This window comes from Talpa occidentalis, unplaced genomic scaffold (assembly GCF_014898055.3).
Source record: "Talpa occidentalis isolate TD23 unplaced genomic scaffold, MPIMG_talOcc4v2.1 talOcc4.7, whole genome shotgun sequence".
NCBI classification, from domain to species: Eukaryota; Metazoa; Chordata; class Mammalia; order Eulipotyphla; family Talpidae; genus Talpa; species Talpa occidentalis.
The window spans coordinates 25208788-25233741 of NW_023605083.1; the positions used below are offsets into that span (position 1 = coordinate 25208788).

Genomic DNA, 24954 nt, shown 5'->3' on the forward strand with positions numbered 1-24954 from the left:
TAATTCAGTTTAATTCCATGAAACTTTCAAAGACTGAATGCATATGAAAGTCCACATTTATTCCTGCCTGGAGGTAAAATCTTTGAATCTGAGGAATGGATGTGGTGAACTCAAACTGGGAGGACTGATAAAATAGGGTACACAGGTAAGACATGCTTGCTGTGAAGACACAAGGGATGCAGGTGTGGTGACCATAATCAGAGCAGATGTCTCCCCGGTAACGTGACAGAACCCCTGGGGCTTGGAAATGAGTCTGGAATTAAAGTGAACCATGATCCAACTTTGACTTTCATCTTAATCACAAACTCTAGCCAAGCTGGGCCCATGTGCTCTGGCAAGACTTTCTGTGTAACTTGAATCAGGTTTCATCCCTGATTTATTAGGATTTTTTCAAATTGCTAATACCATTATTCTACTCCCATCCATTTCATCAACAGCAGTTTAAACTCAGTTGTCTTGAATCAGTCACAAACAGTCCCAAAGGTTTATTTGGCCTTATATTTCTTAACACAATTTACGGCATTCAAATATTGAGTTAGATTTTGGGATGACATTCATCAAACCTGCTGTAATATGCCCTTGGTTTTTTTCTCATCATCCCTGTCATCTATCTTGGCAGTAAGAGTGCTGCTGCTTTTACCTCTGTTCCATATGATCAGATCAAATCACTTTATCTTTCCTAGGCTTATATTTCAGCATTATCTAAGAATTCATCTACATGTACTGCTTAAATTTCATTCCTCTATAAAGTCTTATAATCAATTCAGCTCTTCAAATATATTTTACTCCAGGATATATCCCAAATGTGGTCATTTTACCTTTCAAAATGTCAGAATTGTTTACAAGGGTAAGGGATGTTATATTTGCCAAAGCAAAGATCAACTCTTCTGGACCTGAAAGGATCCATGGAGACAAAGGACTAAAATACTGGGATTTAGGCAGAGAAAAATAATCTCATTTATAGAGCTCATTGTCCAGACTGAGGCACTTTTCAATAGTGGAATCCACAGGTCTCCTTAGAGGCAGAATTCCCAAGATTGATGGAGATTGGGCTGTTCCATCCTGAGTCCTCATAGATTCTACCGGAGGAATAATCTAGGCCAACCCCACTTATTTCACAACTTGGGAATCTGAGATCTGAAGAAACTACAACAAATGAAGCTTACAATTCTAGTAAAGTTACCAGTCAACTTCAGCTGTGCCTTGTGGGTGCTTTACCATCAGCCAGTCCTTTGTCACAAACCCCCACATTGTGCAGAATCTAAGGGGGAAAGAGTTCAGGCTCTGAGCACAGGAAACCTGGAGTTTGCACTGAGACTTTACCATCAAACATTGCATTGTGCCCTTTAAATTGAAGTCTAACACTGCCTTTGTGGAAAAAGCGAAGCACATATAGCACACGGAACATTTTGGAGCTTGTTAAATGGCAGCTAAACAGCAATTTTGAAGAGCCAGGAAGCAATATGTGGACACCAGGCTTTGGGAGAAGAGGCTGGGAGTTGGGATATTGTCTGCTTGCCCCCTCAGGAGCGCCCCAGGCCAATTTGAATCTTAATCTCCATACAGAGATGGTAGAGAGAGGCAGGAAGGAAAATGCAAGCCACTCCCTGTTGAGAGGTGGCAGTTCTAATAATTAAGGTGAAACTGAGGCCCCACGGTGTGGACTTAAGGGCAAGACTGCATTTTCTTCTGGGCCTTTGGAAAAACATGGCGCTTTTCCCCTCCCTCGGGCAGCCCCTCCCTCGGGCACTAGGCAGGTTAAAATGGCCCAATTGGTCACTTACAATTGAAAATGGTCCTCTTGGGCTGGTATCCACTAGGGTAGGCCCTGACAGAGGGTCTAGGGAGGGCAGAAGCCCGCTTGGGACGCCTGCACACCCCGACTCCCAGGCTCCCAGACGCCTGCCCCTGTGCACCTGGCCTCCACCAGAAGGAAGAAGCATCCAGCGACCCACCTCTGAGGAGAGAGGCCGATGAGCTTTGCAGTGACTGGCGGCTGCACCGCCTCCGGCCCTCCTGCTGCCACCAACTGAAAAGCCCCAGGACTGGTGTCTCCAAGAGCTGTTCATCTGGCCGCTGCCTCCTTCACTGTCTGGTGCAGCATCCGGTCCCTCCAGCGAGGCGCCTCCAGCTGTGGCGAGTTAGATCCCGGCGCATTCCACGCCCTCCTTGGCGGGGTGGCACCATCTTGGATAAATGACCTTCTGTTTGGGACTTCTGGACACTTGGGACACTATTAGGGTGAGCGAGTTGGCCGCTTGTGGCCTTAGAAATTCTTTGTTTCCCTTTGTTCCTTCTTTGTCTGTTAAATTGTTGCAGAAATAAATTGTAGCAGGCAGGGGAAGAACAAGCGGGACTTGGGACTTCAAGAATGATGAGGTCAGGAGAAGCGTTATTATTCATGCATGAGGTCCCAGACCTGGGTAGCCCCGTAAGGTCTGAGCACCAGTCTGGGGACAAAGGGTCTCTTTTATGCATAACCACTTTACATTGATAACATTGGTTAGTTCGCATATAAATTTTTGACACAGAAAAAGGGGAAGGATGGGGATCTTTGAGGATGGCCTGGGAGATCAATCAGCCTAGCAGGCTGCCAGACCGTGTTTAGATATGCTTATTAAGGAAGCAAACTTGTTATTTACTTTACATTTCCAGGTCTATGACTCTTTAACAGGGAAAGATTCCCTTTCTTAGCAGTTCTGTTTTGAAATAAACCCCATTTGTGGGGTTTATTTGTGGTACCCTTAGCCGAGTGTGCTCAGGTGAGAACCCACAGGCGGTGACTAGTTCTCTGTTGGTCCTTTGATCTGCTATTGCTCTGTTTCAAAGGGAACTTACATTGAGGCTTTGCTCAGGGCAAATGCGGGACAACGCATTTTCTGCACCTGCCCACCAAATCTTAAAAGTTCATAGAGGCTTTGGGCCTCTCTGCTGGCGCAAGGGGTTAAGCACCACACTATGAAGCTATCCACAGCCTCTGCAGCACGAGTTCGATCCCCGGCCGGCCAGGGAGCAACCCACATGGCCCAGCAGACCTCTCCTGTCTCGCCTGCTGCTCTGTTCAGTCTGTCTGTTCTGTTCCCCACTGTGTCTCTGGTGAATCCTCTCAGCCCCCGCATCTCTGGCCTGTGCCCCAGCTCTCGTATGCACAGATGAATGAATCTTTAAAAAAAAAAAAAGTTCATAGAGGCTTTATTTGGGTTTAATCGTAGGCGTTAACCAGATGGCCTCCACAACGCAAGGTTATTTCAGGGATATGTCCTTGGGCTGCTTCTGGGAGTGGGAAAGGGAGAGTAAGTGGGGCGCACATTCCAAGAACAGGGAAGGGGGCAAAAAGCCCCCCAGGGCCTGGGTCCAGCTGCTAGGAGGCCAACAGGAGGGTCACTGTTGTCTGGAGGCAGGTGGAGGCTGAGGACAAACTGAGAAACCTATGAAAACCATGAGCTAATCTGGCACAGTCGACCAGTGCCTGGTTTAAGACTGCAGGAGATTAAGATTTGGAAGCCCGAGGAGCTCAGTTTGTCAAACCACATTGCTCAGACAATTCAATTTCCTGTCGTTCTCCAGGATTTGCCCAGTATCACCACCTCGTTCTTGTTCCCCTCCTGCAGAGTGGAAGAGCAGAGAAAGAAAAGTGAAAGAAGTAAAGATGTTGGCTGGAGCCTGCCACCTCTTTCAGAGAGAACGTTAGATCACCCTGAAAGGTATTTCCTCCCTCCCTGGCCTTTATTACCTTTGTTACTGGGCAGTGCACCTAGAGTTGGTTGTCTGTGTGCTTCTCACAGACAGAAGTCCTGTAGCTCTATCATACACACCTCCAACGGTGCTGGGCAGAGGGATAAACCTTTAATAAGTCACTTGTAAAGGTGGGTGGCTGGAAGAAAGTTGAGAGATAAACTCATTTTCTTAGTAAGAAGTTGGACCAAGGAAAGGAACTGAAGCGAGGGCAGCAGCTTTCCTTTTGCTGGGTGTAAGAGGGGGTTTAACAGTGTTTCAGAGTCTCACAATTCAATCTCCCATCCTCCTTCCTAATAGTGCTTTATGGCACTCTGTTCTCTGTGAGCGCAAGGGCAGACTAAGGCTTCTGTTTTCACACCACCTCCCTGCTGAATCTTGCAGTCCTGCCTCAGTGAATGGCAACACAGGTCCCTGTCACCTCACCATGTGAGAGAACCATTTCCTCTTCCTTGAAACTTTCATATGGCCTTTGTTATCCTGCTAGGCCAGTTCCCAAGTGAAGTCGAATATCCAGTTTGGAAGTGAACACATGGCCATGTGATTTCATACATTCTTGCTAGAAGAACTGGAAAAGTCTGTCTTCAGAAATATACAGCTGCAGCTGAGATCCAAGACAGGGGTTTAGTAGCAGACAATAGCAGGGACAAAAATATATGCTATGTGAATATTTAGGTTCCCAAACTCAGATGACTATGGCCATAGCTGGGCATGTTAATGCCACTGTCTGCAATAGCTGAGTCTCCACAAATACCACAGCCTCTTACTCATCAGTGGCATTGTGTTTCCAATGCCATGTTGGTTACGCAAGACTGCTTGCTACTTGGCACTGTTTCCATGTGTGAATATCTCCCTTGAAGATTTCCCCATCTGGCAGCTGCCCAGGCAGTCATGCCCTGGTGTGCTTGGTGGTGTTCCTACAAGGGGGTCAGGCCACTGAAATGTGACACCTGCCTGTGGGCTATGCGGGAAATAACCAGGCAAAGCAAAAGGTCACAGGACATGGATGCAAAGAAATAAATTAAATATGTTGCATGCTGCTGGTGTAGCCAGGTGACAGAAGCCCATCTGGATATAATCTATTCCTTACAAATAGAATCAGGAATCCAAGAAGTGACAGATGCACAGATGTGGGATTTTTATCCCATATCAGTGAACTTGCAAAATTTAGATTCTCTATAGTGTTCCACACTTGGGATATTCACCCATCTAAGATTAATATCTTCTCAGCTGACGCCATAAACTTCACCACACCTTCCTGGATTTGAAAGTGTTAACCAATTTAATCACATGCTAGTCTCTAGCAGATGCATAAGGAGAAAAGTGAGAGTTGCTGTATCTTCATGCTGGTGACCTCTGGTAGCTTAATTAAAATGTTTGGGGGGGAAGGTATATGGTAAATAGAAGTTTTAATTTTCTTTTGTGGCTAAAAATGATATATTATTTCATCTCAACACAAATAGAACCCTGATTTATGTTCACAATTTTCATAGGTGATTTACTATACTTTTGACAGTTCAAACTCACACTGGGTAATTGTTCCCCCTCCAGTGGGAAGCTGGAAGGGAGAGGGGAGTCTAGTGCCTATGTGTGAGCAAGACTCAGTTGCTCTTGTCATCCCTAAGAGTGATCCAGCTCCCAATGGTGGGACAGTGGGTAGGCTGAAGTTGAATGCTCAGCAGAGTGGATTGCTGGAAGAATGATTCCAGATCCCTTAGCCCAAGTCCTCAAACCCTTGTTTGTAAGGATATCTTGTGAAGTGGCCCTGACATTTTACCTCACCTCTCTACATCTCACTTACCTCATCTGTAAAATGGAAATAATAATAGGACCTATCCAGTGGTGTGCTGGGATCAAGTCTCACTACTTCTCTTCCCAACTCCAATTCCATGACTTCAGATTGGTGAGATTATAAATGGCCAGGTGGTAGTATTTACGCTATGAAAATTGGCATGTGTTATAGGCCAGAGTATTTTCTTTTTGGAAATTCAGCTATCAAACATTTTATGAAGAATGCGTAAGATGGTTCATGTGCAAGAGCTTCACAATGCCACACACTGTAGGCACCTGAGAATTGGGAATTCTTACCATATTTCATAGACTCCAGGACTTTGTATTTACATTTTCATATCTATGAAACCAGATGTGACTGATAATTGGCAACATTTTCCCTCTGTCGCTTACAAAATAATGAGTCGTGTTACATTTAAAGGAGTGTTAGGAGTTAATGAAACGTTATCATTTTCATTACTGTTGTACCATTAGCAGCACCCGCAGCATCATTATATATACTGGGTTTTTAGTAACATTCCAAGTGGATGATCCTCAAAACGAGAGTAAGAACACCCCAAAGTCCCACCAAACCTACAGAAACATCCAACTGATTCTAGGGGACACCTTGCCAAAGACAAACTTCCTGTCTTCACCCTTACCTATAACTGGCAGCTCCCGCTTCCACGCCCACCCCCAAGCTCTCTTGCGCTCAGTCCTCCCACTCAGGAGTAATCACTGGGGACTCTTGGCATGCTTGAGACGCTCTAGTAAATGTGACCCTGCCTCTGAGCTTTGCACAGGCATCCAGACATCTCACCCTGGGAGCTGAAATACCAGTAAATGGCATTAGTGGTGTCTGAACTGGCAGAAGAAGAGGACTCAGTGCTCACAAGTCTTTCCTGACACCAAATCCCCTCCACAGTTGCTGCTTTTAGAAGTGCCAGTTTTACAAAGCCTGTCTACCTGTGGATATTTTCTGGTGGCTGACAATAACTGGGACATGTTTGTCGAATAAGTAAATGCAAGGTAAGTACACAAACAGTAAGTGCAAAACAGTAGTAAAGATATACTAAATATGAACGTTTTAATATATGACACCGTGGAGTATTATTTATGATGTAGTGAATGATACTCAAGTATCATACTGGTGAAATATAAATTGTTGTGCTCTTTTAAAGGACGGTGGCTGGTGCAAATTAAAATGTAGGTGGAATGCTACCCTGTATTCTTAGATTAGCCTATGAAGTTACTTTTTAAAAATAAAAATAAGAAAGGGTAAAAATAAAAGTAAAATAAAAATAAAATGTCTTATGAGCCTGCCATGGAAGTCTCTCTTTGTGAGTGCTTTAGAAGCACTCACACTCAGGCACAAACTGGAGAGCACAGGATGCTCACGGTTTTGTCATCCTGGCGGCAAAACTATAAACAGCCTAAATATTTACTTATAAGGAATAGGTTAGTAAACCCTGCAGTGCTCATCACATTCTTTATATGGCAGTGAAGAGTGAGGTCAACTTGTGTACGCTGACAAGGAAAGAAATATTAGTGGAGAAGAAAGCCCTTTACTGAAGAGTACACACAATATGATAATATTTAAATCCTTAACACATGAAATGAAACCATTGTTTTGGATTTTCTTATATGAGCTTAAATGCAGAGGAACAATTACTTTTGGGAACGTGGATGCAGTGGGATGCTTATTGCCAAGGCAGAAAGTAGCTTTATTTTTTATGAGTGAATTAAAAATTTTATAACCCTAAGGTTTTCATGTATTATTTGTGTAATTAAAAATTTTATATAAATAAATGAATAAAAGGGAAACCTAGCCAATGGAAGCTCAAGCTGAGGCATAAATTCCTGCAGCAGCTATGGGAGCAGAGCTGGGGAGGGGCTGAGGAGCCCTCACCGTGAGCAGCCAAACCCAGCAATGCAAAGTGGCTGAGGGGGCTGTGCTTGGAGAGATGATGGGCAGAGACAGAGACACAGGGAGCCCTGCCCCTCAGGGGCTGGTGGGAGCCAGTGGCTGTCCGGGGGCCATTTTCTTCCCCCTCACCATTGCCAATGGGAAGGGGTCGGGGCAAAAGGGGCAGCATAGGACAGGAGAGAGGAAGGAGACTGGAATTAGGAGACAAATGTGACTATGTCATATTTGTACTAAGAGCCGGACCTTACTATAGTTGAGAATTCTCAGAATATAATGGTTTTTCACCTCTTATCCCCTCTGTTCTGCACAGGCTGATCTCACTGGGGCAGGCAGCACACTCCAAACTGCCTTACACTATGGAGTCATAGAGTCAGTTGGAACTCAAAATGTTACCTTAGTCACTCCCTGGCAGGCAGTTAGGAATTAAGCAGGCCCTAGGAGAGATAATCACAAGACACATAGAAATTTCTTTTTTCTTGCTTGAAAGCCAAACCATTTCTTCCCTTTGCAAGTACAAGTTCTTATTTCTTTCCTAAATTTCTTTTTCCTTCTTTGGAAGCTAAATCATTTCTTCCCTTTGCAAGTCCAAGTTCTTATTTCTTTCCTAAATTTTTTTCACAGGATGGGATTCTACCACCTTGCTTAGTTTCCATTCATCCACCCCTTCAATCACATTTATTTAGCAACAACTACATGTGGATAGTCCTACTGATACCGGAATTGTCGGGCCTAGTCTCCCAGCCAGGAACAGATCCCAGGCTGCAGGTGCAGCGCTGAGTCCCAGCCACTAGACCACCATGGGTTGGTGTCTCACGAAGCCGCAGCAGGAACTTCGCAGATGTTCAGGCAAGCAAGCGAGAAGAGGAAGGTTTGTTTAAAGAAAGAAAAAGTTTATTGAGGAGAAAAGGAACAGAAATAAAGTGAGACTCCCTGGCCATGAAACCAGGCCAGGGAGGGGCAAGGAAGCCAAAGCGGAGTTGTGTCTCAGGGAATATAGACCTTCTTTCCCTCATTATTCTAAAGCTCCTCTGGTCACTTTGTGATTGGTTAGTTCTCTGCTGTCTCACTTAATCTGCTGCTGAGCGGGGGATTTTTACATTCCTTATCTAACAGGTTTGTAGTCTCCCAAATGAGCACCCCTGCATTTTAGGAAAAAGAAAGTCAAACATCAGCTATTGAAGAAAAACAGGCTGGTGCCCACCAGTCTCAGTGTTGACCCCTTCTCATCTCCCCCTTGCATAAATATCCCTGCACTCTGTCAAAGGGCAGGACGGTGGTCTACCAGACATGAGTCTGCTGCCCTCCTAATTTGTCCATAAATTAAACTACTCCCTGTTCCCCAAACTCCACCTCCCTTTATCACCTGAGGGAAACCTACACCAGTGTTAACAATGTTGTCCTTGGTCCTGGGATGTTTGTTTATTATTCCCAGTGGAATTAGTTACATGCCTCTTGTTGCCCTTATCTCTGAAGCTTTCCTTAATTCTCCCGAGGTCCCCACCTGCACTGTCCTTGAGGCTGCCTAATTCTCCCTAACTTGCCCTTGGATTCACTACAGGGCACTGATTTTTAAGGGTGGAGACTTTCAAAGGAGGCTTTGAGGAAGTAAAACAAAGAACATTATGAATGTGTTGGGAATCTCCTGACAACCATTTGGGATGTGAGTAGGGTGACTGGAGGAAGGAGCAAGCACACTCCAGACTAAAGGAAAGGTAGCGACTGCCACTGGTTTAATAACTCCAACTCCTCCGTTCTCACACCGGGGGAAAAAAAAAGTATAGGAAGCAACTCTCAACTTAGTGTTAAAGAAGTGACTTAGAAGTGACTTAGAATCCTATAGGATGCTGGATGAGATTTTTACAAAGCACAGGAGCATCATTCTGAATGACTTTTTGCTTGCTAATGAAATACCAATAAAGACTATGGAGGCAGTAATGCAGCCAGGTGTGTCCCGCGGGAAACAATTTCTGGTGAAGGGAAACTTGATTAAAAGCGGATTGGTGTTTTTCACTTCCACACCATGGACACCTCGACAAAGTCTGATGTGCTCAGGAATGACTCATTGTAGTGCCAGCAAACAGCAAGAAATGGGGCAGTTTCTCTGTTGATTCAGGAGATGGGTAAAGGAGGGTCCTGGAGCCCTTAATGGATTTTTTCAAGCTTTTAATGATCTTTCTACACGGCTTATAGTGAGGCAACCAGGTGCAGGGCAGGCAGGGGGTGAAGGGGCTGGCAGGCCTCCCAGCTTCCAGCAGGATCTTTACACTTTTGGGGTCTCTCTGGCGTCATCTCGTGGTCCTGCCTCTTTGTGGTCACTCTGCCGCACCATCTTCTGTGATGCTGCTCTTATAGCCTGTTTCTCAGCTCAGGTGTGCCCACTCATGCGTAACACACTCCAGGTGTCCACCATCAGGCGTGCATGCCCCGAGCCCACACTCCCAAGCACCTCCTGCATTCAAGGCCGCAGGTGATAACCGCAGAGGCTGATGGCGCAAAAGAACTGACCATCACTTAGCCTACACTCATCCAAACTGAAGGTCAGGAACTAAGTTTCCCCAAAACACTCTCTTGGAAGCCTCTACCTCCATGACCAGCCTTTGCAATTTTAATTCAAACATAGCTCTTATAGCTCTCCCATGCTCAATAAAAGCAATTGCAAGCTTTACATTTCTTTCAAATGACTTGCCACTTTTACTCCAGACAAGGAAGCCCAGCGATGAATCACGCTGCCTACCAGAAAATGAGGTCATTTGGACTGCTGGGTAAAGGGGCCTGCTAGGGATTTCAGTAGCCTTGGCGGGAGTATGTGGAAGAATCCTGAAGAGGCTCTCGGCGGGTGCCAATTTCTCACTCCGTTAGGCTCTGAGTCCTGCCCAGTTTCATCGTTACTTTTGTAAGAGGTTTGTTCACCTAGTAGAATTTGTTGGTGATATTCAGTCACTTAAGTAAACTATGAACACCCACACAACAGAAGTTCATAGAGTAGCTATTGTGTGTCTATTTAGAACCTAAGACTGGGATGGGGTAAAGAGACAACCAGAAAATGGGCACTAAAGAACTGACAGACACTTGATTGGAGCCAGAGCAGCATGCTGGTCCTTAGAGAGAGGCCCTAGAAATACCCAGGCTGGGTTGGATCTACCTTGTCCTCACTAGTTGGATGACTTTGGCCTGTTTCTCTATCTCAATTTACTCTTCTGTAAAAAGGAACAAAAAATATTTTCATCAGGTGGTTAAGATTAAATGAAGAAGAATTTTAAAAGTTAGGGATGGAGCATTTATTACAAAGAAAATGATCCATTGTTGTTACAGAGCAGCCAAGTTAGACTGCCAGGCATCTTCTTATGAGTGAGAAGGGAAAACCAGCATTGTAGAATAAGGTCAGTGTAAATTTCAGCTTTATAGACCTCCTGAGGGCAACACCTCATAAGTAAATGAATTTTGGTTTCCTTGGCTCAATTCTACTAGGTGAGAACTTGAATTTTTCAAGCATTTAAGATATGAAAATCACCCTTTTGCAGAAATAAAGTAAAAAGAAAAAAAATCAGAATCTGAAAACAGATGCATTCTATTGGGATGTAAATTAAACCTTTTAAGAGGCTTTTCAGAGGTAGCTTTTCAGGATAATTGCATTGCAAGGACTAAAGGCCAATCACACTTTAACCCAAAAGTCACCTAACTGTGGATACAAACCCGGTCACATCTAAATTGATGCCATAATTATAGTGCCTCTGAATTCAATAGATGCTCATGAAAATCTTCCGTGCCCTTTGCCCCAGTTATTGCTGGCAGACTCTGAGGGGTGTCTCCTTGTGACATGGGGACAGGAATGACAATTGCCATCATCTCTCTTTGTCTCTCCCTCCCCACCCCACCTGCCCCAGCTGGTGGCCTATAAAAGAAACTCACCTGTGACCCTAATGCTGCTCCTGCCCTGCAAAAGATTTCTGGCTCCATATCCAAGGGTGTTGTCTCCTGTGACCGCAAAGCTTTCACTTCCTGGGGAGCCGGAGTAGTAGAGGTAGTATGAGTGGGGCCTCACTTTATACTCTGGGTTTAGCAGCCATTGTGTATGTGACCAGTCTCAGTTCTGTTTCCTTAGGCCCTTGACCAGCAATATTACTGAGGCATTTAGCTGACCTGACAGAAAACAGATATCTGCAAGGTCCTCATCTCCCTTCTCAGCAGTTCCAGCTCTAAACACACTTCCCTACTCCCCAAATTCTAAAAAGCCCTCCTCCCCCGACTCCTCAGGGCATCATCAAACAGATCCCACGAATCTTCTTGCTAGGAGGGAACAAACATGGGCCCGATTAGCCAGAGGCCTTGTTATGCTGCTAAGCAGGGCTGCTGAAGTCATTGGCTTGGCCTTATTGGCCTATAAACCTAAAATAAGGTTTTCATTAAACTGTGCAAAAAAAAAAAAAAAACCCAAAACCCTGGAGTAGCGCCCTGATTGTGTTCCAAGTTCCACAATTTTCCTCCCTATAGGACCTGGTTAAAGTGACTGAGGCATAAATGATGAAAGCTGTCTAATTGATGAAAGACATAAATATTCCAAAATGGGAAATGTAAGAGTTTGCTACAGGTAAACTAATATTATAAATATTCATTACAAGCTGATGCAAGATAGCAGGTTATCTCAGTAACAATTCCTTCAAAGGATTGGTTGGTGATAGCTATGATGTATATATCAGTTAAAATTTTCTGGTTACCTGAAAAATAATTAACTTTCTTTTATTTCTATCTAAAATTGAACTCTTTCCACATCCATAAATTTATGAGAGATAATTTGAATGAGTTTATTTATTCATTTCTCACATATTACTGAATTCTACTGTGTGTGGGGTACTCTGTTAGGGATATCAAAATAAATAATATCAATCATGATTAATGGAGCAAACCAGACCTTGTCTTTATGGGTTTTTCTTTTATAGTTGGGGGACAGACAAAAAGCCAATAAATGAAAAAGAAATAAACAATTTAATGTTAGGTAGAGATAAGTGCTGCAGAGATAAAGTAAAGGGACTATAAGTCATAGTGATATTTTAGATAGGGTCAAGGCAGCCTCTTTCTGGGGAGGTAACATCTAAGCGGTGTGCTTGACTACACACTGTATGGATATCTAAAGAGAAGCATGATATGAAAGGGGGGAAACAGCGATGCAAAGGCCCTGAGTTGTTCCACATTTTGAAGACCAGAAAGCAGGTGTGGGAGGAGTAAGAATTTGGGAAGTGACTCCTAGAAGTAATTTAGCATATGAGGGAGGCGGGGAGGTGCTGTTGAGTACTTGGCTTTTACTGGTATCTTTGACAATTACAGATATGTTTCTAAAAACATTCTAGTCATTTCTATAGTGGACGCCCGCCGTGCAGAAACATCCTCAGGCCCCGACCCCCCTTCATTCCTATGTACTCTTTCCTGCAGTCATGGTGAGCGTTGGTTGCTGAAGACTGAGGCCAAGTCCCTCTCCAGCAAGTGCCCCTTTAAGGGAGCTGCCTCACGTAAGCATATACGCCCTCTTGCACTAATGGCAGCCAATGACAGGTCATCTGGGGAGTATAATGGCTCCACCTTTTGCCTCAATTGGGATAATATTAAAGGTGAGAACAGCCTGGAGTCCTCTTTAAGGTGGACTGAGGCCTCTGCTATGGTCTATCCACAGCCCAGTATTTCCCTATGTCCAATCCTGCTTGCCTCACGCCACACAGGTGTTGATCCTGAGAACACACCACTGATTCTCCCTGCAAACAAACCATAGAATCCCAGCATCTCCTTCCTAGAGAACTCAACGGAAGACAAATCTGAACAAACTGCGTTATAGACATCTGTAGCTGTGGATGGAGAAGTAAAAGATGACAGCAAATCTATTCTGACCAGTTGATATAACTGGTGAGTTAATTTCTTTATTAAATTCCTGCTTGAGCTGGCTGCTTGTCACTTGGCTCTTTAAAAGCACAGTTATGCGTGAGGAAGAAGTGGAGAGTATTCTAATGAGTTTGAATCTGGTTTTCTCTCCTTTGGTTGTCTTTTGTTTTCATGAGCCTATCTGTTCATTTAAGGATATGGAATGTGTAATAACAATGTGTGTGAATTGGTGTCCAAAAGTAAGTCTTAAAAGGTTCTGTCAGGGCCATTACCCACTTTTTCCTACTTTTGAAAAATCTAGAGACTCAAAGAAATGCTGCTTAAATATAAAAAATTTAAATATACTTTGCTGTGACTTACGTTGTAGTGGGGAGAAATATTGGGGTGAAGCGTGAAGTGCAGGGGTGAAAGAATTCACCAGAGACAGAGTGAAGAACAGAAAAGGTGGGTTTATTGAAGTAAATAAGGTAGCGGGGGTGAGATGGGAGAGGTCTGCATGGGAAGGAGGATTTGAGGTTCTCTTTTGTACTGTTTTCACGAGCTCTATTACTTCAGGTGCCGGTTTGCACCAGTTATCTGCTGTGACGTCTGGTCTTGGGCACTGGCCTTTGACACAGAAACATGTCCTAGCCCTGCTTCTGCATTCCTGGAGCCGAGCTGGTTTTCCTGGTCATGGTAGTCGGTCTTAGGGCTTTGTCTCCAGGCAGCTTTATGAACTCCCTTATCTAGCCAAGCCTTCCAAACCCGCCTGCTGGGCTAGGAGTGGGGGTTTAGTTTTTAACCTTATTAAATGGTACCCTGACAATAGTATCATGAGTATATGCACTTAGCTGGGCCAAACCTTGTCATGCATCATCTGTACAGGTGTTCAATATTTTGGTACAAAATTGCAAATGGAAAAGGGATTATCATTTACCCACTGAAACAATAGTTTGGTAAATATGTCTGGTTCAAAACAAAATGTGCCCAGCCTGAATGCTTAACTGCTGTTCTCCTGCTAATTACCTGCATGTCATCTATTGCTGCATTTTCCAGTGCGTGGGAGGGAGGGCTAGGAAGGTAAGAGTGGAATGCAGGGAGAGAGACCCAAAGTCATTTGGTGGAGCTTCTGGGAAGCCCATTTAACAGAATCCAATTCAGCTGCCTCCCTTGCACCTCCTGGCTTCCTGGATCTGAGGGCCTGTAATTTGAGGTTATATCAGAATCACTTGTAGGACTTGTTGAACTACAAATTACTGGGACTCACCCCTGGCATTTCTGATGACTGCTGGTCTGAACTGGGACCTGAGGCTTTGCATTTCTGACCAGTCCCCAGGTGATACCCATGCTGCTAGTTGGAAATCACACTATGAGAACCACACCCTATAGCTGCAGTCATAGTCACCATTTTGTGGGCAAAAGATGATCTTGAGGATAAAAGCCGAGTCCTAAGGATAGAAGGAAGCTGGGTTTCTGGCCTTACCTAGAGTCATTCTGTAACGGGGTGGTCCCCAGACAAGGGGGAGGTTCCAGCTTTCCCGCCTACCCAAGGAAGGGTGGAACTGAGCAGGGAGAAGAAGCTGGAGAGGAGACTGAAACAGATGTGGGTTTGAGACCCGTGGGGAGATTAACCATGGCAGCATTCATCTTGACTTTGATTTTGCTCCTGCCCCTGATGTGCTGGGACCTTTCTGCCCCTTTCCTATGGGTCCCTGCCAGGAGGTGCCTTAAACTTGTGGGAGGCATTTGGGCCTCAGGGGACCCTCTTTGGACCAACCCTATTTGGCTGGGCATTTGCCCTCGAGGTGATGGGTATTTCAGGTACTTGATTTGCAAACTTTATTCTTTCCCTTTTCTGTATCGCACACTAACTGTATTAAAACTTCTTTCCATTAAAGGTCTTACCCACTAGAGTATATTTGTCTCAGTACAGCAGATGGCAGAACCTATTTAGAGTGGGCAAGTGTGGGGATTATAGTGTGCTCCTAACCCTGCCCCATAACAATTCTACCTACCTAGATTTCCTGTCCCTGAGAAAAAAAATAAAACCCTAATCTGTTAAACCACTCCTCTTTGGGTTTTCTACTATATGTAGCTAAACCTAATCATATATAAAGAGCTCTCTGACCATATCTAACACTTCCCTCTTCCAATTTTTTTAGAAAATCCCAGGACCTCTTTTTTTTCCTCCAAGTAAATGGAAAATTGGAATATGACCTCAGTATTTGAGCTTTGGCAATGAAGCCTTGAAACTTTGTATTAAGTTTGGCTGTGTGGCTTAACGCTGTCAGTGAATCAGTACTTTCCTGATTATTTTATGAGAGGGTAGACCCTGAACCCTGAGTGTAGATTTGGCAACATGTGGTGGGGAAAAATAACAGGGTGAGACCAGAGACATGGGGGTGAAAGAATTCACCAGAAAGAGAGTGGGGAACAGAAAAGTTAGATTTATTGAAATACACTGCTAAGAGAAAGCAGGTGAGATGGAAGAAGTCTACTCCAGAAGGAGGATTTGAAGCTCTTTTTATAGTGTTTTTTGCAGAATTCCTCACTTGGGGCACCAGTTTGCACCAGTTATCTCCTGGGATATCTGGTATCAGGCACTGACCTTTGACACAGAAATATATCCTGGCCCTGCTTCTGCATTCCTAGATCTGGGCTGATTTTTCTGGTCACAGTGGTCCTTGGTTTTATGGCCTTGTCCTCAAGGCAGCCTTATCAGTTTCTGCTTCCCAAACCTGCCTGCTGGGCAAGGAGTGGGGACTTTATTTCTCACCTTATTAAATTGTACCCCAACACAACACAAGTGATCCCTTCCAAGCTGGAAGTTAAAGTGAGCCCCAAGGCCAGTGCCCCTGACACCACCATGTAATTCTACTCTCCCAGTGGAAACACTTGGGATCAGTGGAGAGTGACTTTTCTCTTATTCAAAAGTAAGGAACCACAAAGCTGTTACCTCCTCCCAGGTATCACTCGCCTCTCTGATGATGACAGGAAAGCACTGCAGTATCTAAAGTTCCTGTGATGAAAGTGTCTTTTCTCATAATTGTACTGTATGTGGAGGCTCCTTGCTGGAGCTCCCTCCTTGAGAATTCTGTGTGCTTGCCCTTTGAAATGGGTTTTTACCGAAGATTAAGAAAGGCTTGACTATCAGAGAGTAGCAAATAAGAGAGGAGATGCTTGTGATTGGAGGTTACTATGGGTCCTTTATTTCTGCTCTCATTGAAATAATGGGCTCAAACTTTTTGTCCCTCCCCACACATTCTCAGTTGCTTGGTGATGCTTGTGGGGGCTCATATAAGGAAGAGGGCAGACCTTGTCTGCCTGTGTCTGTTACCATAGCAGGTATGTTAACCAGGGCAAGTGACTGTTTAGACAGTTGCTGAGTTCTACATGTAGGTGAGTGCTACAAGGACACGAGGCACTGGAAATTGCTTTGTCTGAGACATGAGGGGAAAGCTGCATCGGGAGATGAGGCCATAACCCAGGAACCATTTAAAGGCAGACTATCTGGGAGAAAATAAAAAATTTCATGAACCCTAGCATTATAAACCAAAACCTAAAATTGATCAGCAAATATAGTGATAAAAAGGCCCTTGCCTGATTTCTTAGTTTATAGCCTCTTTCCCCATTTTCAAACTAACATGCCAGAAAATAAATCATTGGTTCTGTAACTTTCTATGGTGCTATGCTGGCTAGGGATCTCAACCAACTGAAGCATCCCTAAAGCTTGTGTTTTACTTCTATGGTTTTCATATTCTCCTACCAGCCCAGTCTGGCCTCTTTCTATCAACAGGCGGAAATGAGGTGGCTTGAGAATGTAAGATGAGCAGCTGACCAAAGATCAGGGCACATGACTGCTTGCCATATGCCTTAACTCAAGCAGAAGTAAATCCCTTCCAGACAGGAGGGACAAATAGAGCAAGTTACAGACAATTTAGGGTTTGTTTTTTTTGTTGTTAACACAGTAACATTAACTACCGACTCTTCTCTGTGGTTGTGATAAGTATTTGGCAGCCCCCAAATAGAGATTTGGCAGAATTCCTGTACACCCTTACCCTTCTCCCCTGACTTCTGGTATTTAGGACCTATCTCCTTTTCTTGGCTTTGTATGTGTGCTGCAAAACTGGGTGTGGGGTAGGTGAATCATGTCCATGGGGTGTGGGATAAATTAGAAGGAGTTTAGCAGAAGTCCAGGGGTCGGACAGGGTCAATCCTGCTATGGAATCTCAGGTGTGGCACAGGATGTTTATGAAGTGAAGTCTTTCATTCATAGTTTCTGGGCATAAACAATGGGGTGAATGTGTGCTTATTCATTCTTACCAAAGTGCAGGAAGGAGAGCAATGATTCAGCACCCAGGTCACTTCTGAATGCTCAAAGAATTCCCTCCAGGGAGCCCATTAAGGTCCACCTACCTGATCACTTTTTAAAGGAAATATCCAATTTTCTGAGGAACTTCCGTCTTTGAATAACACCATCTTTTTACCTCGCCTGAAAAAAATCCTTCCTTTCTTCATGGTGGATGTTGATGGCTTAATAGACATGGAACCCCATAGAATGGGGCCTTTACCTTGAAGTCCAAGAGGGAATAAATCATTGTAAGGGAGCATAGAAAAAAAAGAAAAGGAAAAGTAATTTACTCCCCATGTTAGCATTTGAATTTCCTAACCTTCCAGGCATGTAACCATCACTTTGGTCACTGAGGACTCTAGCAGGGCTCTTTAGATGAGCTCAGCATTGCCAGCATACACCAAAGACTGTAAATGTTAAATAACAAGAAAACAATTAAGTTTCTGGGATGTGCTCAGTGGGTGTTTATTCTTAGCAATCACTGGCATCTGAAGTCCTGGGTTGAGGAATTAGAATCAACAGTTCTTTTTCCACTTCAATTTTTATAACACAGTAGGAATATATATTTCTATTTGCTTTGAACTATAGGCAAAATCTCACAAGCAGGCATATGCAATGGTAGCCAAGGTGCCTGCATTCAAATTCCTCAAAGGAGGTACTCTGGGAGGTTCTGGGATGGCTAAAACTTTTCAGCGCAGCCCCATTTGACCTCTGGAGGTAGATCCGAGCTGTCAGGTAAAGGGGGAATTGGGAGGGGCACAAAGAAGGGCCCAGTCAGGACAAGCCACTGCAGAAGGATACCCAATGCTGCTTAGACTATAAGGCTGCCTCTTCTACTTAATTAATGTTCTCCCAATGGTCCCTGATTGCAAATGACTCCAGATATTGATGGTTCAACAGAATAAATCAAAAAAGCTTCCTTTTATCCCCGCTATTATAAGGATATGACTTTTGAACTAATAAAGCACATCATTTTCATTTTATTTCCTCATGAAAGAGCTTGGACCAAAGATCTCTACAGCACAGTTCCAAATGCAAATTATTTTTGGCTTACTCACCTGCAGTGTTGATTTTCTCTTTCCTGACAGCCTCCTTTCCCTGATTAAATCCTGGAACTTCATTTAATATGTTAAGTCAGAAGCAGAAACTCTGAAAACAAACCAAATTAATAATGCAATTCATTATTTAGGAGGCTGTTTTTTCACTGCTTTGTTTCCTGAGGAGAGTGAGCGATGAGAGACAGACCAAAAAAAAAGAACAATAGAGAAGAAAAATACAAAAAGGAGAAAGTGAGATGATAAATATGGTAAATAGATTTGAAAATGGATGTACATCAAATGAAAGTCTTTCCATTTCTTTCCTCAATTATAAAGCTTCAGTTTCTTTATTAGATTCTTATCTGTTTTTTCCTGCTTTATCACACAGCAAATGACATATGCACTTGTCAATGGCAGTGCTATTTGATCAGAAATTATACTGTTTCAGATCATTCGATATGACTTGTAAAAATTTTGACAAATTTTGTTGGGTTTTTGAAGCAATGGTGAACACTAAGAAGTTGTAATTCAGAGAAACTTTCAGCACCATGCTCCTCTTTATTGTCAGAGTTTTCCTTATCGTTGTCATCAATGATCTCAGCAGATCTGACGCATCCTGATTTTAATTCCTACAGTAAGCAAGAGTTTGAATTAGGTTAAATTGTCTCAGTTTGGGATTTAAGTTTTTTCTGGATGTAGAGGGAAAACTTTGGTGACCTTTAGCAAATGAGTTAATTTCCTTGCTTTAAAGATGCTTAATTAGTAAACACCAGGCAACTGGAATGAGTAGGCAGCTTCCACAGAGAGGGATTAAACAGTGTGGACTTCCCAGCACTTGTAGAAATCACTGAACAGGATATAAAGTTTTTTTTTTTTCTAATTTGGGCTTGTTAAAAGTAGAATAAACTAAAATATTTTTGGACTGCCAAATGTCCACTTTCATCTCCAGAACTTGATTATGATGGGGAAGAAAATGAGCAGCATGGGGCTTGGCATTTACTAAAGGCTTGATAGATAGGAGCTGAATCTAAGTGTAAACAAGGAGACTAGGCAGTGTCAGGGATCATGAGAGACTTTAGATTCAGCTCCTATTTATCAAGCTTTTAAGAGGAGTCAAACCTGGAGCTGCTCACTATCACACTCTCAAAATAACTTCTCTATTATAATCCCACAATTAGAAAGGCATTCCTTTGATGTAACAAGCTTCTCTTTAAAAAACAAAAAGTTACTGGGAAGGTTAACATAATAAATGGTAATGAGCCATTGGTGGGAGTGATGGATTTGTCCAGAGGGAGGAAGATATGTATTGTCTAGTGCTCCTGCTCTCAGCCTGGGTAAAAAGTGGATAATATAGCAGCGTAGTGAAAGCCTAAACTTTAGAGTCAGGGAGGCCTAGATTTTAATTCCATCTCTGTCCCATGCTGACTGTGTGACCTTGACCAATCCATGCCTCTGAATTTCAACTACCTCAACTTTGAACTAGGCAAAAATAATCAAACTCTCCAGGATTATTTGGGGGGAATCAAATGATACCACGATATATGTATTAATCCTACATATATAGACAGCATAGAAGGTATAGAAGAATAGTTATTGCCTCCTTCTCTGTCATACCCGGCCGTTTCTCAGACATGACCATGAACTCTAGTTTAGTGTTGCCCAAGCTCTACCCCAAGCTCTATGGTCAATGGAGGCTTCCAGAGAGATCTAAATTCAACCTGAGTAGATTGTGTCATCTTCAGTGTCCTTCTGCTTTTCCATAAGCATAACTATCCCTCCATGGGCAAGATGGAGACCCTGAAATCTAGGTCCTCAGGAGAGAGAAAAAGGTGGGGAGAGAGCAGGAGTCTTCTTTTCTCTTTCAATTAAAGGATAATAAAATAACTCTCTCTGCCCACAGTGCACACTTCCTTTGCCTGCCACTCTCTGAACTAATCATGTATTCTAGTCACTGGCAGCTCCTATCAACAGCCATGTAGCTGGCGTCTCTCCCCATACACTCCTGTAGCATTAATATTTCATGAGGAACAATAGGGTAGGACCATACACCAGCTTCTGGAAATGAATAAAGCCCAGAAAAGAATTAAATAAAATGGCCTGAATACTTGGAAGGAAATGTGATAAACCCAGAGCCAGTTTCCTCAGCGGTGTTTTACAGAAAAGGATTTATTGCACAACAACAAGCTTTTATTTATTCTTCTTTCAGTAAGCATTTTTGCATTATTATTCATTCTGCAATTCAGCGGGGTATTCAGAAGTGACAGCTTGCCAATTTTTTTCGCAAACATTTTGGACTTCAACATCTTCATCTGAAATCATTGCAGTAATTACAAGGGATAATGGTTGGAGGAGGTGGGAAAGGTAGCAGCTTTTCCAAGTTGCTCATAACAATAGGAATTGTGCTAAATATGTAGCTCTGACAGCTGCAGGTAGAATGTTTGAATCTTTGCTCTCTGATAAATGGCAGGAATAGGGCTATAGAGGATGTCGGAGAACTGTCCACTTGGAGATTTCCTCATGTTTTAAAAATGATCACACTTGAGCAAGCCAAGCTAGCACTTTCCTCTTGTTACCTTCTCTTTTGAAGGCAGCAGTTGCTAAAGCAATCAAAAGGCATACCTAATCAATCAATCAATATTTATTAGGTAGCTCCTCTGCCTGGTGTACTCTCTAACCCTTTACCCTGTTTTATTTTCCTCATAACACTTGCTATTAATATTGTTATATTTCATAAGTCAGAAGGAAAAAGAAAAATACAAGTTGGTTTCATTTATAGGAGGAATATCGGGAAACTGAACAAAGGTTCAAAAAAAAGACAAAACTTGCATGCAAACTATAATTCTGGGGGCCTCCCTGGTAGCACAGGGGGTTAAGCGTAGTGCTTTGAAGTGTCTGTAGCCTCTGCAGTGCCGGTTCGATCCCCGCCAGCCTTGGAGCAACCCACATGGCAAGCAGACCTCTCCTGCCTCACCCGCGGCTCCCCTCAGCAGTGTGTCACATCAGTCTGCCCGTTCTGTTCCCCACTCTATCTCTGGTGAATCTTCTCACCCCCCCCATCCCCACCCCCCCGCATCTCTGGCCTGTACCCCTGCTCTTGTATAAAAAAATATAAAAAAATTTAAAAACCCACTATAATTCTGAAGCATATAGCAGGGGAACTATAGATTCTGACACATACAGCAAACAGGGATGGGAAGAGCACAAGGGTCTTCGGTGACAGTTCACAGGTTGATGTGGTGGTGAGAGATTTATGGGGACTACACCTGAGCAGAGGAATCAAATACTGTGCAAAAATGAACAACAGTGCAAGAAAATAAGGTTTAATCAAAAAAATGTTACATTTCAGTTTATTTTTGATTGGTTATCTGTTTAGCCAATTAGAATATAAATTCCATGAAGGCAGGAAGCTGGTGGGTTTTGTTCACTACTGCATCATCATCCACAAAAATAGTGCCTGGCATTTGGTAAGGGTATAATAAATATTTATTGGCTTAATGAATGAAGAAATGGTAAATGTTGAAGCAGATTAAAGAATGGTAAGATGTTTTCCTGATTGCGCTTTATGATCTAGTTGGGAACAGATTTTATAAACACTAAGGGAATCTGCAAAGCAAGGCGGTGCATCCGAAGCTCTTGGTTTTTCTTTGACAAGAGTTCCTTGCAAGCAGTGACAAACATGCTTGTGTACGGAAGAGTGAAGGGCCTGCTGCCACCCCCTTTAAACATTAACCAGTGAGAATAAGATCACATCTCCCTTGGACCTGTTTTCCCAAGTCCTGCCTTGCACACTCTGTCTTTATTGATTTCTTACCCCCTTTCCTGTTGCTCTCCTGACTGAGCTCTAGAGGCTCCCCCAGCTGTCAGTGTTACCAGTTGGTTTGTTCCCATTTTGTCCCCAATTAAATATATTCAAAGGGTAGCTTGATACAAATGTATCCTTGAAAGAGACCCCTTCAATCAAACTTGTGTTGCAAAAATAGAAATCTTGTGACTATACACATGGCATGACAGAATGTCTCCATTGCCAAACAGATACAGGGGACACAGAGGAAGTCTTTCCTGTGGGTTTTCTCTAAGTCTTCAGTGTACTGGTGTACATTGAAATATCTGAGAAAGGGCCACAGTACACAATGGGTATTTCTCACAAATTTACTTTACCATGGAAACTCTCGCTCCCAAAAATACACATTATCTCCCTTGTGACTGAAACAATCTAGGAAACACTGATCTCCAAGCTTTGCAGTAGAGGGACATGTAAAGGTGGGTGATTAGCCTGAACAAACAAACTTTGGGATTTGAAGATTGACTGGTGGGTCACCCTCAGTTCATTGGGGATTACCATGATGTATAAATTCATAGGACCAAGATCATAAGAATTCAGAAGAGGGAGAAACAATTTTCATGGAAGAGACAGGCTGGATTTGGGCTTCATGTGATAGGTAGGATTTGGGTAGAGGAGAAGAAAAGAAAATTTCAAATGTAGCTAAAAGTGAAAGATGGGATGGTGAATTATAATGAGTATTTTTATTTCAATTGTTAATTTTTTCAGATCCCTGTAAAGTCAGTGGGACTTTGATTAATGCTTCCAATATCCTATTTTTTCCTCTATTATTTCAGTGTATTAGTTTGCAACCTCTGAAGCAGATACTAAAGCAGGATTCAGTATACAAAGATTTTTTTAAAGGAAAATGGGGAGAAACCTGGGGAAGCCATCAGACCATTGTGTAAGTCTGACTCAAAGAGAGGGAGAAAGGAAGGAAGATTGGGTAGAAGTGACCTAACTGCTGTGCAGTGTAGGGCAGTCCTTGTGTCAAAATAGGTCATCAGATGAGCAAGTTCTACTGCACTCATGTGCCAGCTGGGAGCAGCTCACGGCAGCATGGCCTTGGTGCAAATATGACTGAGTTCCAGGGCTCAGCTGCCAGCTTACACTCAGTTATACTCCCGTGCTTGTGATTCTGCAAGATACAGTCCCCTGACCACCACATTTATGAAACGGCTCTTTCTAAAAGGTGGATTAAGCTATATATTAGAAAGAAACTGCCTAGAAATCCAAAATCCCACATCTGAAAAAAGGAGGAACTTAGGCAGGACAGTCTGTGATGTAAATGTCCATAGACTTAGCTTGGTAAATGAAACAGTTTTGCTGCTTTTCATTTTATAGTTCACCAAATAAGCACATACTTAGTTTCTCCAAGGAGCAGATTCAATTATTGAGGGATCACAAGCTTATAACATTAGGTTGTAGATGGGGAGACTATTACTGAGAAAAAGGACACAAATTACAAATACCAGATTGCCAGGGCTCCTTCTGGAGCCTTGAAAGGGACCCCTGCAAGTAAAAGGCCAACTCCGGCCTCATTTCCTTCACGATAAATCCCCCCTGTCCATCTGCAAATTGTGGGTAAGAAATTTGGAGAATATTGCATGAGCATATTCAAAAGTAATTCACTGCTGATTGATTCGTGAAAATGTAAAATGCCTCACAAGTGTTTAATTATCTGAGCTGTGTGTGCTTTCAACGGTAAAGAAACAGCTGATGAGAGATGGAGAGAACAAGCCACTGAGGTTAATGCACAGAGAATGACCCTGGAGTGCTCTTTCGGGCAGAGCCAACTGAGCTGCTGACACAGATCCAAGAGGATGGTTCTCACAACCAGCTCAGCGACAGTCCTTGGCGGGGATCATGACAGTCCTTGGCCTTGATTCTCTGATTTTCCATGTCTCTTTTGGTACACAAAATAAGGAAATCAGAGGAAACAGGTAGCACAAAAATCATTGTTCCTTCAGTCAAGCACCACAGTGGAGCACAAAAGGCAGTACAATCCAGAGGACTGCAACTAACAAACACACCTGCACTAGTTTCTAAAGATCCAGCAGTGACAAGGTGTTTCCCAGAAGTCATTTTCTTCCAAAACCCAAATAGGATTCCAAACTATTCAAATGATGATGCTTCTAACAAAAGCTGTAAAGGGGGAAAAAAGTGCCGATGAGGGAAGGAATGAGGACAGAGAAAAAGAGAAAGAAATAAGACAATAAGACAGGGGGGGGGAACCCAGAATTTCAGCTGATAGCTAAGTGGGACCAGGGGCCTAAATGCTTCTGATCTTCTAGCATTGCTTCACAGTAGGGTGTGACCCTAAGTATTCAATTCATGCAAATTTAATTAAAGTTCTAATGCTGGATGCTTTTGCAGTACACTGATAATCCAAAGGTCTCAAACCCTACAGTTTCCAATCCAATTGTCTGCCCCTTATTTCTCCACCTTACCTCATTTCTGGGTATCT

The 24954-nt window shown here is 43.2% G+C and overlaps 2 long non-coding RNA genes across 2 annotated transcripts in view; both read left to right on the top strand.

The window, feature by feature from the left end:
• The first annotated feature begins 3372 nt into the window (after positions 1–3372).
• On the top strand, positions 3373–12960 carry LOC119232479 (uncharacterized). The gene is made up of 3 exons (XR_005122104.1): positions 3373–3704; positions 6431–6534; positions 12860–12960. It is a non-coding gene; the product is annotated as an uncharacterized LOC119232479 (long non-coding RNA).
• Positions 12961–13074: 114 nt separating this feature from the next.
• LOC129144844 (uncharacterized) overlaps positions 13075–24954 on the top strand; it is a 70706-nt gene continuing 58826 nt past the window's right edge. The window contains exon 1 of the long non-coding RNA XR_008549561.1: positions 13075–13324. This is a non-coding gene — a long non-coding RNA (uncharacterized LOC129144844). The remainder of the gene's footprint in view (positions 13325–24954) is intronic.